The 20101-nt window shown below is 44.2% G+C and overlaps 1 long non-coding RNA gene across 1 annotated transcript in view; it reads right to left on the bottom strand.

Annotated features, from left to right (window-relative positions):
- Positions 1 to 20101, bottom strand: part of LOC107133267 (uncharacterized) — a 71652-nt gene that overhangs the window by 34342 nt on the left and 17209 nt on the right. Inside the window, exon 3 of the long non-coding RNA XR_009490933.1 lies at positions 11570 to 11664. This is a non-coding gene — a long non-coding RNA (uncharacterized lncRNA). The remainder of the gene's footprint in view (positions 1 to 11569; positions 11665 to 20101) is intronic.

Raw genomic sequence — 20101 nt, 5'->3', positions numbered from 1 at the left:
TTCTTTCAAGAATATGGATTATCAGAAGCACTGTTTTTATTCTGTTGCTCTAGCTTTCTTTTAAATTTTACTACAGAAAAAAGGAGAATGGAAAGACTAAGTTCCCCCACACAAGATATCCTGAGCCATTTGATAGTGGGGTCTCCACTTCCCATGGCCCTCCGGCTCTCAGAAAGCACGCCCTGCTGGACCCAAAGCCAACTGTCCCGGGACTGTCTTCCTGGTGCAAGACGCCCCGACTGGGGAGCTTGATGTGGGGCTCAGACCTCTGGCTCTTTGGGAGAACTTCTGCCGTTGTTCTTAGCCTCTTCTTTGTGGGCCACCTTCCCAAGGGTCTGGGTTTCCTAACGGCTCAAGCGGTAAAGAATCTGCCTGTAATGCAGGGGACATGGGTTTGGTCCCTGGGTCAGGAAGATCCCCTGAAGTGGGGAATGGCTACCATTCCAGTATTCTTGCCTGGAAATCCCATGTACATAGCAGCCTGGCATGCTATAGACCATGGAATCGGAAAAAAGACACAACTGAGTAACACTCTTATCTCATTTGTGGGCCACATATCCAGGGGTCTGGGTCACGACTGTACTGCATCTCCAGCCCGCCTTCTCATCTCCTCGTGGCTGCTTCTTTACAACTGTGGCTATAGAAGATGTCTTCTGCTGGTCTTTACATCACTCTTGTTAATAACTGCTCTGTAAAGAGTTGTAATTTTATGTGTCCATGGGACGAGGCGAGCTCAGGGTCTTCCTGCTCTGCCATCTTGGCCTCTTTCCCTCTCCCTGATCTATTTTATCCCATAGCATAACCTTAGTGTCAAAAAGAATAGGCACTCAATATATAAAAATGAGTAAAAGATGTAAAGGTAGTTCCAGAATGGGAAGAATTAGAATGATAACTCCAGTGTTATCCAGCATAACCTTCCAAAATCACTTACTTTTCAATGGGAAGAGGCAATGGCTATTTGCTTGATAATTTAAGAAAATAGATGGACGACCTTCTTGAGTATGGCAGAATAACTCAGAAGTTATTGGGGTCCTCTAAGCCTTTGGTTTAACTCCTGTTCTATCTTTTGCTCATTCCATGGATTTGGTCTGGGTGCTGACTGAACATCCAAGAGGCCCATCCTCCTCTTAGTACTGGTTTTGCTTGCTCAGTTGTGTCCAGCTCTTTGATACACCATGGACTGCAGCCCACCAGGCTCCTCTATCCATGGGATTTTTCCCAGCAAGAATACTGGAGTGGGCTGCCTTTCCTTCTCCAGCATATCTTCCTGACCCAGGGATGGAGCTCACGTCTCCTGCATTGGCAGGCGGGTTCCTTACCCTGCTCCACCTGAGAGGCCGGTCATCCTGCCCCTCGGAGGGAGGCCCTTGGGGACAGACAGTACTGCGTATTTGTTACATCACTGCAGACACGTAGGAGAAGCAGTTTCAAATATTACCCAGCAAGTGGAAAATAGATCTGGGCCTACTGTTTTTTTTTCCCCCCTGAAATCAGTGCTCATTAATTCTAATAATGTCACAGAAAATGTTACCGAATAGAGGTGTATGCTTATATTTGTTTGTTGCCATGGTAAATACACAAAATATAATCTTATGTAGTTCAGTGTTTAAATTTAGGAGGGTATGTCTGAACCAGAGAATATTTATAAGTGTACAAGATGTCTCCTGGGCCTAAAACTACACCTAGTTCAAATGCATATTAAGCTCCTGGTGTTGAGTTCAGCATCGAGCAGACTTCCAAAGCTCTGTGCTTCCTGTTACTAATTTTAATGAACACTAAGTGCTTGTGTGCATTCAGTGTTTAAATGCCACATTGTTTTGGGGGGTCAGAAAAGTCTGACTTCTCCAGATACTGGTGCCAAAGAATGCTCCCATAACCTCCACATTTTAGCAGAAGTATTTGCTTGGTGTCACTCCTTTGTTTTTGCACACATAAAATCAGAAGGTTACACCGTCTCGTTCTCACATGTAAAACTAAACCCAGAGAACCACTGAGCCAAAGGCAGAAGAAAGGTCAAAAGCCAGGAATAGTCCTAACCTCAAAATTTCAGAAATGGGTATTCCACCAGTACAGAGTAGGTTATTTGCTTTTTAGTAAAGAAAACATTCTTTTAAAAACTCAGCTGTTCTTGGAATTTTGGGCAAATGGCTAGATTTTAAAATATATTTTGTACTAGGAAACAGGAATAATCGTTTGGAAAGTGACATTAAAATTTTTTACAAATCAAAGTTCAAAGCCTGTAGGGATTCAGAAGTTCCAGAGTCTATCTTGGTGCCCTCTGAGTTTTCTCTCACACACGTGTGCACATATGCACACACACACACACACACACACACACACATAAGGACAGAGTTTAAAGAGTCCAAACACAGAGCTCTAGTTACAATCTTGACTTTTTTTTAAAGATAAACAAGGCTCTGTACCTTCAGAGCCTCAGTTTTCCCATCTGAAACATAATTACTATACTTTTTACTCACACAAACTGGTGAAATTTAAAGAACAGGAATCTGAGGCATTTTGCAAATGGTCAAGCACTATATAAATATATAAATGATTACCATTCTCCTGTGCTGTAAGAGCGTCTGTCATTATCAAGAGAAAGAACATACTGGAGTTGAACTAGAACTTATTTCATAGACAAGGATCATGGAATCTTAGTTCTAGAAGGTAATCCAAACATCATGCTGTTTAATCTTCAGCACCTTTAAAGAACTGTCCTCTGCAGCATCTCTAACAAGGTGGCACTTAACTTCTGCTTCAATAATTCCAGCAATGGGCAGTTTGGTGTTTTGTAGGCAGCTTATTCAGCTAATGGAAATAGAAATTTTATCCTTATGTTGGATTGAAATCTTAATTTCTAGTATGAAAAATGAAAGTGCTAGTCACTCAGTAATGTTCAACTCTTTGCAACTCTATGGACTTACCAAGCCAGGCTTCAACAGTATGTGAACTGTGAACTTCCAGATATTCAAGCTGGATTTATAAAAGGCAGACAAACCAGAGATCAAATTGCCAACATCTGTTGGATCATCAAAAGAGCCAGGGTGTTCTAGAAAAATGTCTACTGCTTTATTGACTATGCCAAAGCCTGTGACTGTGTGGATCACAATAAACTGTGGAAAATTCCTCAAGAGATGGGAATACCAGACCACCTTACCTGCCTCCTGCAAAACCTGTATGCAGGTCAAAAAGCAATAGTTAGAACTGGACATGCAACAACAGACTGATTCTAGATTGGGAAAGGAGTACATCAAGGCTGTATGCTGTCACCCTGCTTATTTAACTTATATGCAGAGTACATCATGAGAAATGCTGGGCTGGAAGAAGCACAAAGCTGGAGTCAAGATTGCTGGGAGAAATATCAATAACCTCAGATATGCAGATGACACCACCCTTATGGCAGAAAGTGAAGAAGAACTGAAGAGCCTCTTGATGAAAGTGAGTTGAAAGTACTATTTTTACTTGATGAAATAGTTCAGTTCAGTCTCAGTCGTGTCCAACTCTTTGCGACCCCATGGACTGCAGCACGCCAGGCTGTCCACTATTTTTACTTTTACTCTTGATGAAAGTGAAAGAGGAGAGTGAAAAAGTTGGCTTAAAACTCAACATTCAGAAAACTAAGATCATGGCATTCGGTCCCATCACTTCATGGGAAATAGATGGGGAAACAGTGCAAACAGTGACAGACTTTATTTTCTTGGGCTCTGAAATCACTGCAGATGGTGACTGCAGCCATGAAATTAAAAGACACTTACTCCTTGGAAGAAAGTTATGACCAGCCTATATAGCATATTAGAAAGCAGAGACATTACTTTGCCAACAAAGGTCCATCTAGTCAAAGATATGGTTTTCCCAGTAGTCATGTATGGATGTGAGCGTTGGACTATAAAGAAAGCTGAGCACTGAAGAATTGATACTTTTGAACTGTGGTGTTGGAGAAGACTCTTGAGACTCCCTTGGACTGCAAGGAGATCTAACCAGTCCATCCTAAAGGAAATCAGTCCTGAATATTCATTGGAAAGACTAATGCTGAAGCTGAAGCTCCAATACTTTGGCCACCTGATGCAAAGAACTGACTCACTGGAAAGACCCTGATGCTGGAAAAGATTGAAGGCAGGAATAGAAGGGGATGGCAGAGGATGAGATAGTTGGATGGTATCACAGACTCAATGGACATGAGTTTGAGGGAACTCCGGGAGTTGGTGATGGACAGGGAAGCCTGGCATGCTGCAGTCCATGGGGTCGCAAAGAGTTGGACATGACTGAGAGATTGAACTGAACTTACTATAGCCTGCCAGGCTCCTCTGTCCATGGATTCGCCAGGCAAGAATACTGGAGTGAGTTGCCATGGCCTCCTCCAAGGGATCTTCTCAACTGAAGGATTGAATCTGGGTCTCCCACATTGCAGGCAGATTCTTTACCATCTGAACCACCAGTTCTAGTATAACCAGACACAACTTGAAAACCCATCTTCTGTCAACTTGGCAGTGCTTCCAATGTTGTTTAAAACTTGTTGCACCTCACCTTTTGTCTTTATTCAGCAGAGCAGTGTGTCAAGTGTTGGGCTAAGAGCCAAGAATCAAAGACCAAACAGAGCGAATGCCTGTCCTCAAGTAGAGTACCAGCCAGGCGCTAGCCCTGCAAGTTAAAAACTGAGACTAAGTATAGTAGGAATCTCAAGCTGCTGCTGCTGCTGCTGCTAAGTCGCTTCAGTCCCGTCTGACTCTGTGCAACCCCATAGATGGCAGCCCACCAGGCCCCGCCGTCCCTGGGATTCTCCAGGCAAGAACACTGGAGGGGGTTGCCATTTCCTTCTCCAATGCATGAAAGTGAAAAGTGAAAGTGAAGTCACTCAGTCGTGTCTGACTCTTAGCGACCCCATGGACTGCAGCCCACCAGGCTCCTCCATCCATGGGATTTTCCAGGCAAGAGTACTGGAGTGGGTTGCCATTGCCTTCTCCGGGAATCTCAAGCAAGTAGGGTTTAATACAGAGAATTGACTGCTAAGAGTTGAAAGGCTAAAAGGTTAGGATGCTGCGTCACCAGTTATTAGTATCTGCAGGAAGCATTACTGCCCCTGCTGCTGCTGCTAAGTCGCTTCAGTCATGTCCGACTCCGTGCGACCCCATAGACGGCAGCCCACCAGGCTCCCCCGTCCCTGGGATTCTCCAGGCAAGAACACTGGAGTGGGTTGCCATTTCCTTCTCCAGTGCATGAAAGTGAAAAGTGAAAGTGAAGTGGCTCAGTCGTATTCGACTCTGAGCGACCCCATGGACTGCCCCTAGGGCTCAGCTAACCCAGACATTAGCAATGGCAGGAAGCAGGGGTCGCCATTAAAGAGGCGGAGCCAAGAGAATTGCGCCACCTGGTGGTGGGTGCGCAGACCTCTGCGGGCAGGACAGCGCAGTTGGTGCTCAGCTGTCCCTGGGGTGACCATGCTCAGTAATGGTGCCTGACGACCGGAAGTGGAGTACTCGGCTGGTTCTGGAACCCGGAAGGGGCCTAGCACAACCGGTTATGAGAGTGCTGCTGCTGCTGTCACTTCAGTCGTATCCGACCCTGTGCGACCCCATAGACAGCAGCCCACCAAGCTCCGCCGTCCCTGGGATTCTCCAGGCAAGAACACTGGAGTGGGTTGCCATTTCCTTCTCCAATGCATGACAGTGAAAAGTGAAAGTGAAGTCGCTCAGTCCTGTCCACTCTTCGCGACCTCATGGACTGCAGCCCACCAGGCTCCTCCATCCATGGGATTTTCCAGGCAAGAGTACTGGAGTGGGGTGCCATTGCCTTCTCCGATGAGAGTGCAGTGAGGCTGAAGAATAGGGCCTTAGCTATCCTTGACTGTGTGGATCACAATAAACTGTGGAAAATTCTGAAAGAGATGGGAATACCAGACCACCTGATCTGCCTATTGAGAAATTTGTATGGAGGTCAGGAAGCAACAATTAGAACTGGATATGGAACAACAAACTGGTTCCAAATAGGAAAAAGAGTACGTCAAGGCTGTATATTGTCACCCTGTTTATTTAACTTATATGCAGAGTACATCATGAGAAACGCTGGACTGGAAGAAACACAAGCTGGAATCAAGATTGCCGGGAGAAATATCAATAACCTCAGATATGCAGATGACACCACCCTTATGGCAGAAAGTGAAGAGGAACTAAAAAGCCTCCTGATGAAAGTGAAAGAGGAGAGCGAAAAAGTTGGCTTAAAGCTCAACATTCAGAAAACTAAGATCATGGCTTCTGGTCCCATCACTTCATGGGAAAGATGGGGAAACAGTGGAAACAGTGTCAGACTTTATTTTTCTGGGCTCCAAAATCACTGCAGATGGTGACTGCAGCCATGAAATTAAAAGACGCTTACTCCTTGGAAGGAAAGTTATGACCAACCTAGATAGCATATTCAAAAGCAGAGACATTACTTTGCCAACAAAGGTTTGTCTAGTCAAGGCTATGGTTTTTCCTGTGGTCATGTATGGATGTGAGAGTTGGACTGTGAAGAAGGCTGAGTGCTGAAGAATTGATGCTTTTGAACTGTGGTGTTGGAGAAGACTCTTGAGAGTCCCTTGGACTGCAAGGAGATCCAACCAGTCCATTCCGAAGGAGATCAGCCCTGGGATTTCTTTGGAAGGAATGATGCTAAATTCCAGTACTTTGGCCACCTCATGGGAAGAGTTGACTCATTGGAAAAGACTCTGATGCTGGGAGGGATTGGGGGCAAGAGGAGAAGGGGACGACAGAGGATGAGATGGCTGGATGGCATCACTGACTTGATGGACATGAGTCTCAGTGAACTCCGGGAATTGGTGATGGACAGGGAGGCCTGGCGTGCTGCAATTCATGGGGTCGCAAAGAGTCGGACATGACTGAGCGACTGATCTGATCTGATCTGATCCTTGACTGCCTGCGGAAAGCTGTCAGAGCTCAGAACAGAACACAAATCCTTCTTCCTCTTCCCTCTCCGTCCTGCCTGCTGTCAGTGACTGCCATTGGCAAAAACCAACTGGAAAGAGGTTTACGAAGTAGTCTGGAAAATGTAACTTACAGAATCCCAACCCCAGCTTCATAAAGTAAAGTAAAGGTAAAGCTGATGCTAAGACACAACAGACAGATAACTAGCAAAATCTGCTTTTTTAGCTCCTCAGCATACCTATGTATTCTCTCACCTTTATTTAAACATCCGTATAGCAACACTTCCCAGATGGTGTAGTGATAAGGAATCTGCCTGCTAATGCAGGCGACGCGGGAGGCATGGGTTCCGTCTCTGGGTCAGGAATATCTCCTGGAGAAGGAAATGGCAACCCACTCCAGTATTCTTGCCTGGGAAATCCCTTGGACAGGGGAGCCTGGTGGGCTACATACAGTCCGTGGGGTCGCAGAGAGTCAGACACGACTGAGCGCACACACACCACTATAGCAGCCCACAGCTTCATGCATCTTCCTGGCAAGATGCAATGATCACTCATAAAAACAAAAACTCTATCTCCCCCAAAAGAGCAGATACAAAGTTCCAGAAGTTACCATACCCATCTCTGAATGATGTTATTCCTCTTCTAATTCACTCAAACCTCCACCCGAATATTTTATAACATAAAGATGAAGTTTACCACTAAAAGCAACCACTACATAAAAGAGTAGGGGAAAGGCTAATAAATGGAAATTTTAATTATTCTATATAAACTGTGTGGAAAATATAGCTGAGTTGCTATGGTCAATTGTAAATTTCAGTGTACAAAAACAGGTGATGTTCATATCTTTCTTGTTCTGTCTATCCCTTGTCCTTTGGTCCTCAGCCAGTCTATACCTGTCCTAACAGATCTATACCTGTTAGCGTGCACACAACTTTATTTGCCAGGATATGAATAATTATAAGCATTGTGTTTATTCTGTTGCTCCAGTGTTCTTTTAAATTTTACTACAGAAAAAGGAACAAGCAAAGACTTAAGACGTTCCTGACCTAACATCTCCCGGAATCTGGATATAGTGTTTCCTACTCCCATTTTGCTTCAACCATTCACTTTCTCCTTAGTAATCAGAGTCAGTAACTCCAGCAGAGACCTCCCCTTCTTTGCCTGTGATTGCAGTGTCACGAGGAGCCCAGTATCGTTAGGTGGAAATTCGATTCCCCACTCAGTGGAACTGCACTGTTGAGTCTCCAGGTAGAAACTTTTCTTTCCTGAGAACTAAGATATCAAAATCACGAGAGCCTAATGTTCCAGATTTGGGAAGTCTAAGTTATTCAAATGGTCCATTTTATATAATAACAAGAGGTGATCCTCCAACTTTAATTATTTGCTCTCAGACCCTGTATTTTTAACTAGCCAGCATAAAAGACCACAGGGCTTCCCTAGTGTTCAGATGGTAAAGAATCTGACTGCAATGCAGGAGACCCAGGTTCTATGTCTGGGTGGGAAGATTCCCTGGAGAAGGGATTCACAACCCACTCCAGTATGATTGTCTGGAGAATCCCATGGACAGAGGGGCCTGGTGGGCTGCTGAAGGTCACAACTCTGATTGCCATGTCCTCCCCACCTCCCTTTGTGGTCACTGTGCCATCATGTTCTTGGCAGTGAAGTGCTTCCACATTGGTCTTGGCCTCTCCAGGCCCCCACGATACCCCTGAGGTAAAGAGCCCACCCCCAAAGCAGATCCTCCGTCCACAGAGCACAGCCCTGCAGTCTCTCAAGAATGTCAGTGGCCCTCCCTGGTGCCTTTCTCAATGTCTTTGTGAAGTACCCTCTGGACCCTCTGAGGGAACTTACTCATGGTAGGAGAGAGGAGGTAAGGGAGTGCGTAGATACGAGATTGTATGTGATAAATAGTCCCCAACATTCTTCAACCTTGGGTTCCTTCCAATGCTGCGTGTATTTAGCATTTAGGAATATAAGGTTCAATATCTCATCATCCTTCCTCCAGAGTGTAGCAGTCTAGATAAGAGGTCAGCAAACTACAGCCCATGAGCCAAACGTGGCCCACTACCTATTTCAGGTTTTACTGGAATGTAGCCCTGCTCTTTCATTTACATATTACCTGCGGCAGTTTTCACATCACTACCGCAGAACTGAGCAGTGTGACAGACACCATATTGCAGGCTGGTAAGACCAGAATATTGACTAGCTCTTTACAGAAACGTTTCACTGCCCCTGGCCAGGGCTGTCTCTAGTCTTGTCTCCACGTATCTGAGCCTGTCTGTCGTCTTCTTGCTCACTTACATTCTCCAGTTTTTCTTTGGCAAAATGTGCTGATTAGTCAGTCATGAAGCTTCTGACACATGTCAGGGTATCACCAACCATAAACAGTGGTGAACAAAAAAGATGTGGATCTCATGCAGCTTAGAGTGTACATCATGCTTTATTTCACATAACAAAACAAATATAACTTGAAAACATACATGCCCCATGCTCACTGAAGCACTATTTACAACAGCCAGGACATGGAGGCAACCTAAATGTCCACTGGCAGAGTTATGGATGAAGAAGACTGGTACACATACACAGTGGAATACTACTCAGCTGTGAAAAAGAATGGAATAATGCCATTGCAGCAACATGGGTGGGCCCATAGATTGTCACACTGAAGGAAGTAAGTTGGACAGAGTAAGACAGATATCATAGGATATCACCGACATGTGGAATCTAAAAAGGGTACAAATAAACTTACAAAGTAGAAATAGAGCAACAGATGTAGAAAACAAACAGCGTTTCTGGGGGATAGCTGGGGGCGGGGTGGGATAAGCCAGGATTGACACATACACACACTACATGTACAACAGGCAACTAACAAGAAACCACCGCGGAGCACAGGGACTCTTCTCAATACTCTGTGATGAGCTGTATGGGAAAGAATCTAAAAGAGTGGATATGTGGATACGTACAGCTGATTCACTTCACTGTACATCTGAACCTAACACAGCATTATAAATCAACTATAATAAACATTTAGCAAACAATAAGTTTAAAATATAATATACATATATATACATGTGTATATATGTACACACCACATCAATGTGATCTAAAAGAAACCAGCAGTGTGGTCTGGCCTACTGCTTGGAAGACTAACTCCTGTCATATCAAGGGGTGAGCAGACCTTGCCAGCCTGATTCACGAGCACAGAAGCATCCACAAGATGGGCTCAGGCGCTGGAGTGCTGGCTCGCGATTTATAGTGGGGGACCCCTGTCACCCAGACCAGACGCGGGTGCTGGCCGTCTGCACAGCAACGCGCTCCTGCAGTCAAGCTGCTCGCAGAGCCAAAACCTCATCAGGAAACAGTGCACTGACTCCTCAGGAAAAACTGCTGTCAAGTGCGATGAAAATACCTTCACAATCAATGCTTCTTCCTCGTGTGGGGTGAGAACGCGGTGTTGAGTACGCAAACAGAAAGAAGCAGTGCAAAGAACTGGGTATTTAACAGCGTCCCACCCCTGGAAGAATCTGGACGCACTCACTATGCCAAAAAGCTGATTCTGTCGTGGGAGCAGAAACAGTGGGAGCCCGGTGCTGCCAGCTTTCCATCGTCTCTCCCTTGATGAGAGCCTGGGCCGCCGGGACCAGAACATGCAAGACTTGCTCATTTCTACGGGTTTTCTTTTCCTATGCCTCTACCAACGATCAAGCTTTCTTCAGATTGAAATTTTATCTAAGTGTATTAATTACAAGGCCCATATAGCCCCCTATCTCTTTCAGACGGCCACTTGATGGGAAGAACTGACTCACTGGAAAAGACCCTAATGCTAGGAAAGATTGAAGGCGGGAGGAGAAGGGGACGACAGAGGATGAGATGGTTGGATGGCATCACCGACTCAATGGGCATGAGTTTGAGTAAACTCTGGGAGTTGGTGATGGACAGGGAGGCCTGGCGTGCTGCAATTCATGGGGTCGCAGGGAGTCGGACACGACTGAGCTGAACTGCCCATCTCAGTTCTAGTGTCCTATGTTTATCTTATATTTATATACTCAGAGAGAGTCCATTCCATGACTGGTTATTGATGATACTTTCCACCTAAGTTTGCTATAGGAACTGAATGCAGTAATTTTTGTGAACTACCCCTGACTATGTCAGGCATACAGTAGGTGCTCACTAATGAAAAACAGGACTGTGATATACTGGAAGTGGTGTAATTATCTCCACCAGAGTGTGAGGTACGTTACGTTACACAAGCAGCAGCGGCGAGGTGCTGTGGGGACACAGAGACCAAAAACTCCGGGACCTCGAACTAGGGACAGACGCGGCTGTGAGTCCTTTCTCACTGTGTCCCCGTTCTCTGGCTACGTTTCAGAGCGTAAACGCCAGAGTTCACGGGGGGCTGGCAATTTAACACTGCACCTTAGAATGCAGTCCGGCTCGGGCTGAGTGCAGGGCAAGTATCGCGAGTCTATTAACTCAGAATAACCCAAGCCTCAGTGATGCCCACATAAGCTTGTGGGTCACCCAGCTCCTCTGGCTTTGTATATAAATTATTTTCACACCAAGTCTCTTCAATCCTGGTCTTGTAGGACTGATTAAAAAAAAAAAAAAAAACAGACAAAACCAAATCTAAACAGTATTTTCCGCTGAACTTACTTTTTCCCTCTAAACCATGGATGCTCTGCTTTCCTTCTCACGCCCCAGTGCAACAATCTATACCGAAGCTGGCAAATTCAGGGTTGCGGCCAGATCTGCAAAAATCAACACATGCTGTCAGACCTCCTGAGATTGCCCCGTATCTGACTTGTTTAATATCTCCTGCCTTATGTGTTTAGTTCTGTCCACTTTTTGTTCAGCAAATGCAGAACTCTGACTGAGTGTCAGCCACTGTTTACCACCTGTAGTGACACTATAAAGACACCAACTCACTCTATCCCAACAACCCCACGAGGAGCAGCCCTATTATTATCCTCAAGGCACAGAGAGGCTCATGAGACTCCCGATGTCACAGTCTAGTGTATGGGTATAGACCAGGCAGTCTGCCCCTGAGGACATCCTAACCCTGCCCATGGCCTCTCAGTTCAGTTTCTGCTGATCCTCACCCTCAGCTAATGGGGCAGCCTGAGTATGAGCCCCTCTGCCTCAAGGCTGGTCTCTTCCCATTTGACCTCGCCATCCACACTGCCAGCATAGCTACAGCTCTGGGTTACAGATTCATTTACATGATTCTTGGGCTTACACACTTCAGATGTCTCCTTAGGGACGCAGAGGCTTTATTCTAAGGTCTATAATCGCTGGCTGGCCTTCCATGTCCCCCCCCACCCCACCTCCACCCGCCTCCTGTCCACTCTCACCCGCCATGTTCCTCCCAGCCCCTCCACGGATGCCCCCCTGCAGCCATGCTGGGCCCAGCATGCTGCCCCATCTGTGCTCAGTCACGTCCTGCTCTTTGGGCCCCAGCTGCTCCTTGAGTGCATGCTCCATGTTTCTGCCTCTGCATCACTCACTCCAGCTGGAATGTCTTCATCCCTCTTCTGAGCAACTGCTCACCGCACAGGTGGCCACAGACACACACACACATACACACAATACAACACTCACACCCACGCTCATGGAATCCGAATGTGACATCAAGTCTAGTCAAATGTCCTTGAGATAGACAAGGACAAATGCTGTCGTATACTTTGTTGTACACATATCTATCTCCCAAAGTGAAGTGAAGTGAAAGTCGCTCAGTCACATCCGACTCTTTGCGACCCCATGGATCATACAGTCCATGGAGTTCTCCAGGCCAGAATCCTGGAATGGGTAGCTTTTCCCTTCTTCAGGGGATCTTCCCAACCCAGGGATCAAACCCAGGTCTCCCGCATTGCAGGCAGATTCTTTACTGGCTGAGCAATAAGGGAAGCCCAAGAATACTAGAGTGGGTAGCCTATCCCTTCCATACCAAGGAATCGAACCAGGGTCTCCTGCATTGCAGTTGAATTCTTTACCAACTGAGCTATGAGGGATCCCCCTATCTATCTCCTACCAGATGGCAAAATCCTGGAGATTAAGATCTGGCTCCTGCACATGTTTCCATTCTTAGTTCTTTAATATAACTGCACTTAAACATTTAATAAAAACAAATTAAATTGAACTAAATTTTAATAAATATTAACATTGTAAGAATATAATCTAGATTTTTATAAACATATAGCTGTATGTATCTGTGTTTTTATATTAGATAAGTGAAAGTGAAAGTTGCTCAGTTGTGTCTGACTCTTTGTGACCTCATGGACTATACAGTCCATGGAATTCTCCAGGCCAGAATACTGGAGTGGGTAGCCTTTCCCTTCTCCAGGGGATCTTCCCAACCCAGGGATCAAACTGGGGTCTCCTGCATTGCAGGTGGATTCTTTACAAGCTGAGCCACAAGGGAAGCCCAAGAATACTGGAGTGGGTAGCCTATCTCTCCTCCAGTGGATCTTCCCAACCCAGGAATCGAACTGGGGTCTCCTGCATTGCAGGTGGATTCTTTACCAGCTGAGTTATCAGGGAAGCCTGTATTAGATGAACCTGCTACAGATATTAAAGAAATTAAGAAGCTGAGTGCTGAAGAATTCATGCTTTTGAACTGTGGTGTTGGAGAAGACTCTTGAGAGTCCCTTGGATTGCAAGGAGATCCAACCAGTCAAACGTATAGGAAATTAGTCCTGAATATTCACTGGAAGGACTGATGCTGAAGCTGAAGCTCCGATATGTTGGCCACTTGATACGAAGAGCTGACTCATTGGAAAAGACCCTGATGCTGGGAAAGATTGAAGGCAGGCGGAGAAGGGGATGGCAGAGGATGAGATGGTTGGATGGCATCACCAACATGATGGACAAGAGTTGGAGCAAGCTTTGGGAGTTGGTGATGGACAGGGAAGCCTGGTGTGCTGCAGCTATGAGGTCACAAAGGGTTGGACATGACTGAGTGACTGAATTGAACTACAATATTAAGAACGATTTATTAGCAAGATGAGATTATAGATTATACCAGGCTTACTCTAATTTTTCTGTATTCTGTAAACTTTCTGTTAATACTATTAATCCAAAAAAGTGTCTTCACATAGGACATTTTATTTTTGGTGATATTGGCAGTATTTGAAGTTCACTCTGATCTCTTAAAATCTTTATACTGTTCACCAAACTTCTGCTTCCAGCTAGGGTATAGAATGTGAAATACCGGTAACTCCATGGTAATCATAAGAAACACAGGTTTCTGGAGAAACACCGAAACAATACTTTGCTATGAGTATATTAAAGAAGAGGATGAGCAGAATCCTAGCTAGACTGAACTGTAGGCAGAAATGAGCCCTTCCTAGTGAGGAGAGGGCCTCAGCTCCTGCTAAGACTGAGAGTTCTCAAGTTTGAGAACACGTGGATGGTGGTGGGCTGAATCTCCATAAACAAAGAGACTTTGTGGGAATGAGGGCCGGTGGGGTTTGGAGGGATCTGAAAGAGTGGTGAGGGTCCAGACAAATCGTGTGGCCCAACTAGTCCCTTGTCCTAAGCAAGCCCTGAATTTTCCAGAACAGGAGCAGTGGACAGTGGGCTTAGAAGCGGAGGGAAGGAGCAGTAGTCCCTACATCTGCACGGTTCTTAGACTGTGAGGAGTTGAACCCAGAGAGAGCAAAAGAAAACGAAACTCTGACGCCCAGTTGCCTCTCTGCTCTGACTCGCAGAAACAGTGGAGGCAGTGCTGTAGGGGTTCAGCATGGCCAGTCAGTGTGCTCGGCCCAAGCAGAGCTCAGACCCAGTCCCCGGGGCACTTGCTCTCCTAGACCCTTACTCAGCCCTAGACTGAGAGGAAGACTGGCATCCTTTTATGAAATAAGTAGAACAAAACTGTATGGGAATATCCACTAGCTTTTATACACAATATAATCTAAAAATTGAGACACACAAAGAGCAGGAAAGCGTGAGCTATCACCAAGACGAGACACAGATGTTAGAAGAAAACCCACCGAACAGCTGAAGCAAAGAGAAAGACAAGACTGAAGAAAACGAAACGAGGTTCAGAGACAGGTGAGCTGATGTCACGCAGCCTGGCACAGGTAACTGCAGTCCCAGAAGGAGATGAGGGACCGAATGAGGGTGGAAAAGAGGACCTAAAAGTGTCAGCCAGGAGTGCCCTCAACTTAAAATATCAGCTCAGAGGTTCAAGGAATGAAGTAACTGCGATTTTGGCTAATGCAAAGGCACATCATAATCAAGTTTCTGGAAATAAGATATAAAGAGCAAATCTTAGAAGAAATCAGAGGAGGAGAAAAAAAAACCTCACCTCTAGGTGAACAATGATAAAAATGATAGCTAACTTCTCACCAGAAAAATGAAAGCTAGAAGCCAAAGAAACATCTTTTAAGTGTCAAAGAAAGAAAGTATATCCACTAGAATTCTATACCTAGCAAAAATATCATTTGAAAATAGACATTTTAAAATTGATGAAACCTTAAAGAATTCATTACCCACCAAAAGAAAACACACATTACAAATATCTAATAAAGAACTTATATCTAAAATAAATAACTCATGAGAAAATAAAGCAATTAAATAGACACACCCAAAAAAGACATAAAATGGCTACTAAGTACTCAATACAGTGCACTATAATGTTAGTTATCAGATAAATACAATTTAAAACTAAATGAGATACTTCATGCTCACAATAATGGCTAAATTAAAAGAACTGGCAACATGAAATGTTGGTGAGAATATGAAGCGATTGGAGTTTTCAAATATTGCTAGTGGGAGTATAAACACTTTGGGAAACCGTTGGGTAGATTCTTATGAAGTAAACATACACATGCCCTAGCAATATTACTCCTGGAAAAGTGAAGACATTTTTCCACAAAAAGACATGTACAAGAAGTATTATTAAAAGCTCCTGCCCCCAAATGGAAACAGCTTCTGCACCCAACAATTAGAAAATAGAGAAACAAAATTTATAAGAATATGCAGGCATGCTCAGTCGCTTCAGTCGTGTACGACTCTGCGACCCCATGGACCGCAGCCTGCCAGGCTCCTCTGTCCTTGGGGATTCTCCAGGCAACAGTACTGGAGTGGGTTGCCTTGCCCTCTCCAGGGGATCTTCCTGACCCAGGGATCAAACCCATGTCTCCTGTGTCTCCTGCACTGCAGGCACACTCTTCACCACTGAGCCACTGGGGAATAAAAATGAGTCAACAATTGACCCAGAATAATATGCATATATCTCAAAAGAATTCTGTTGAGAGAAAGAATCCAACACGAAATAGTGCTTACATATAACTGCACTGGTACAGAAGTTCAGAAACAGGCAAAAGGAGTCGATGGTGATGGAAACTGCAGGAGTCGTTGCTCTCACAACCGCAACTGAAAGGACTGAGGCAGAAGGGACTCCATCTGGGTCGTAGAAACCCTGGGTATTTTGGTTGAAGTTTGAGTTATGTTTGTCAAGACTTATTAACCTGTATATTTAAGATGTGCCCATTATTGCTGTATTTATACTTCAATGAATAAATATCAATCTCTGCTGATGAATGTAAAAATGAACACTATCTCCACAAGCACACCAGTTATGCCCCCTCAAGGTTTGCAGCTTCTGCAAATTATCCAAACATCATGATGAATTCCATTGTAGTTAGTGAAGTTTTGGAATCAGATTTGGTGAGCACTGTATCACTTTGGTCACCACTAGAATTTAACCTCCAGCAGGTCCTGAGTCCTAACAGATTCTTTCCATGTACAATTAGTATGTTAATCTCAAATTCATCATGTTTAGTTGCTGGCTGAAAACTCAGTCATGCCTAGTTCTATTCGGAAACTGTCCCTGTCCAAAACCTATTCCTCTCTGTCAATGGTTGTGGTGCTAAATCGACCTGCAATGCCTTTCCTCCATAGACACAGGTTTGGACCACTGATCCAGGCCTAACCAAAGCATTGGCTTTCTTTGTTCGGTGAGTGTTCAGCACGGGCAGGTGACTCAATCCAGGCCAAGAGAGTGTTTCTCCAGCATTGTTTTATTTAGAGTTGGAGATAAAGGAACTTCCTCTGAGTGTTTTCTCAGAAAGATGTAAATTGGGAACTGCTAGCGGTCTTTTATTATATCAAGAAAATTTATTTTGAGTACAGAAAGTCAAGGAAAGGCAAATGTATACAAGAGGGAGAGTCCTCTTTGCATTTTGTCTCTGGTCTCCTTCTCTAAGATCCCTACAGGGACCTAGCTCACAATAAGGAAAATCAACGTGGTTTCCTGAGCCCAGAAATCTTTCTATTATGCCAGCTTGAGTTAAATTTCTGTCCCTTGAAATTTAAATAGTCTGGACTGCTACATCATGCCATCATTGAGATAATGAAATATTTTCTTTTCATATAGTACTGAAAACATCAAGAACACTTTGATGAAAGTATTTTAATAGTTTTGATAACCATCTTAAAATAAGTTTAGTGTAAAAACTCCTAGAACCTATTAATCTCTACTTCTTTTGATCTGTGCTTAGAAATGATATTTAATATTCAATTTTAGAGTATCCACAGATATAAATATCAAATCTAGTAAAAGTGAATTTCCAGTGTTTCTTTTTAAAAAAAATGAATTCTGGGAAAACAGGAGTGGTGGTATCATTTTTTGTTTCCAAGTTGACTGTCAAAACAAACATATTAACTAGACTGGGGGTAGGGGATAGGGAGGGACCCAGGTAATATGCATGAAAAAGAAGCAACTGAGTATCAGAAAAATATGAAAATTGGAGAGCCCCAAATGGCCAAAGCTACCCACTGAAAAGTGTGATGGGCCCATTTTAGTAGTGTTGAAAAATGTGCGGGGTTTTGTGAATAAGACATGCAGAAACAAAAGCAGCACAGGCCCTATGATGTCCCCAAAACTAACTCTCCAAATCTCTCCTCCAAGACAAAATCGTACACCAGGGAGAAAGTCACAGGGACAGAACATAAATTGACTAGGACGTGGATGAGGGGCCATATGAGTCAGCTGGGGCTGCCGTAACTAAATGCCAGAGACAGAGTGGCTTAACGACAGGATTGTTTTCTGGAGGCTAGAACCCAAGATGGAGACGCTGGGACAGTTCCGTCCTGATGCGAGTGCCCTCCCTGGCTTGCTGGGGCCTCACCGGGCCTTCCCTCTCAGAGCACACGGAGGGGACGCAGCCTTGGTGCCTGTCACTGGGCGTGAGCACAGCAGTGCCGTTCGCACAGGACCAGCCACGACCTCGCTTAGCCCTCATCACCCTCTTACAGGGCCTGCGTTGAAGTCAGCCATTGTGGGTGTTAGGGCTTCAAGAGGTGAATTCAGATGGGCCACACGATCCAGTTCACAGGTCAAAGGAAAGAGAAGTCCTAGAAAACACGTGCAGAGAACAAAGACAAAAAATCCCAGGAAGTGCAGGGCCATACGTTTATATACCATATAAAGTTTAATACTTCATTAAAAAAATAGAACACAATCTCAGGGTCATAAAGTTAAAAGGGCTATCCCAACACATTCTCTCCCTTTTAAACATTTAGAAAGCAGAAATGAACAACCAAAAATAATTGTGCTTGAATCCTAAGTAATTTCACTATAGGTAAAAGAATAAGAAACAAGATAATACCCTTAATAAGAGAAAAATGACAGAAAGGCATGCTCACAAAATAGGTGAAAAAGTATTACCTATTTTAATAGGTTGATAGGTTAAAAACTAAGCTCATATTTCAAAATTAAGGGAAAATTAAGAAAATTATACAAGATATGAAAATAAAAACATGAATCAGAATTAAAAATAAATAAGGGGAAACTTCTGGTTTTAGCTTGGTACACAAACATCTTATCATTCCCTCACAAAAATGAGAGTGCTGAACAGAAAAGTCAGTGACTCCTGTTTAGATTCATCAGAGAGCTGAGATCACAGGGCTGCCGATCCAAAATGTGGAGGCCTGTGTGCACGGAAAAGCAAGTGGAGCTCAGCACACCTGACGCAGAAGGCTTTGGAGTCAGCAGCTGGAAGAAACAACTAAATGGTCATTCTGAAGCAGTGCTGGAGGGTGAGAGTAGGCCAGCATGAGATAAAAAACTCCAGGGGCCAGGTGAGGGCTCTCCCACACTCAAGTGAGTCTAAGGTCCAAAACTCAACTAGGTTCTCATGGTTACAATGGGGCAACTGCCCAGCTCTGGTCTCCCCCATCTTTCCCGTTTCAGATACGGAGAGACATGCACGAAAGGCTAAGAAGCCCTTCTGAAGACCAGCCTCACTAAATAACAGCTTTAATCAGAAGATCAAATTATAAGATGAACTGTCACGACTTCTCCTTCCCAACATTTTGATAGGGATGCAGAATAGTCACAGTGAGTTACAGTGGAAAGAACTTCAGGACACAGACTCTTCAAGAAGACGTTCTCAGGCAAATCCAAACACCAGGGGAAAAAACATGAAGAAACTAGAGAATACTGACTCCTCTGGCATCTGCAGTCACAGCAAACAGTAAACAGCTCAGTTCCTAGCCAGAATAATATAAACCCTCACACTGAAAGCCTAATTGCCTCGGTTCTATCACACAATATACTGTCTCCAGCTTTCAGCAAACAAATACAAGGCATGCTAAAGGCAGAAAACACAGTCTGAACAAAGCAAGCATCAGAACCAGACTTAGATTTGATACAGACTTCAGAATTATCAGACAGGAGCTTAAAATAATAATGATTAATATCATAAAGCTCTGACCGAAAAAACAGACAATATGCAAGAACAGATAATACGAGCAGAGAGGTGAAAACTTGAAACCAATAAAAAACAGAAGGAAATGCTACAAAAACTAACAAATGAAGAATGCCTTTTCTGGGCTCACCACAGACTGAACAGAGCTGTGGTCAGAAGCAGTGAACCTGAAGATGCGTCTGTAGAATCTGTCTAACATAAAATGCAGAGGGGAAAGAGAATTTCAAAAAATAGAATATAATAAAAAATATGGATGATACAATCAAGAATTCTTTACAATTGCAAAAGATACACACGCGATTGCAACCCCACAAGAAGGAGAGAAAGGGAAAATAAAAGGAGAAGGAAAGGAAGAGAGGAGGCGGCGAAGAAGGAGGAAGTAAAGGAAAAAAGAAATGTTTAAGGTAAGGATGGTCAAGCTTCCAAAATTAGTGACAGGTTAAAACATCACACATGTGTGAAACTCTGACAA

This window comes from Bos taurus, chromosome 16, assembly GCF_002263795.3.
Source record: "Bos taurus isolate L1 Dominette 01449 registration number 42190680 breed Hereford chromosome 16, ARS-UCD2.0, whole genome shotgun sequence".
Taxonomy (NCBI): domain Eukaryota; kingdom Metazoa; phylum Chordata; class Mammalia; order Artiodactyla; family Bovidae; genus Bos; species Bos taurus.
The sequence above is the reverse complement of the archived record's forward strand: the minus strand, read 5'-3'. Positions and strand labels throughout refer to the sequence as shown.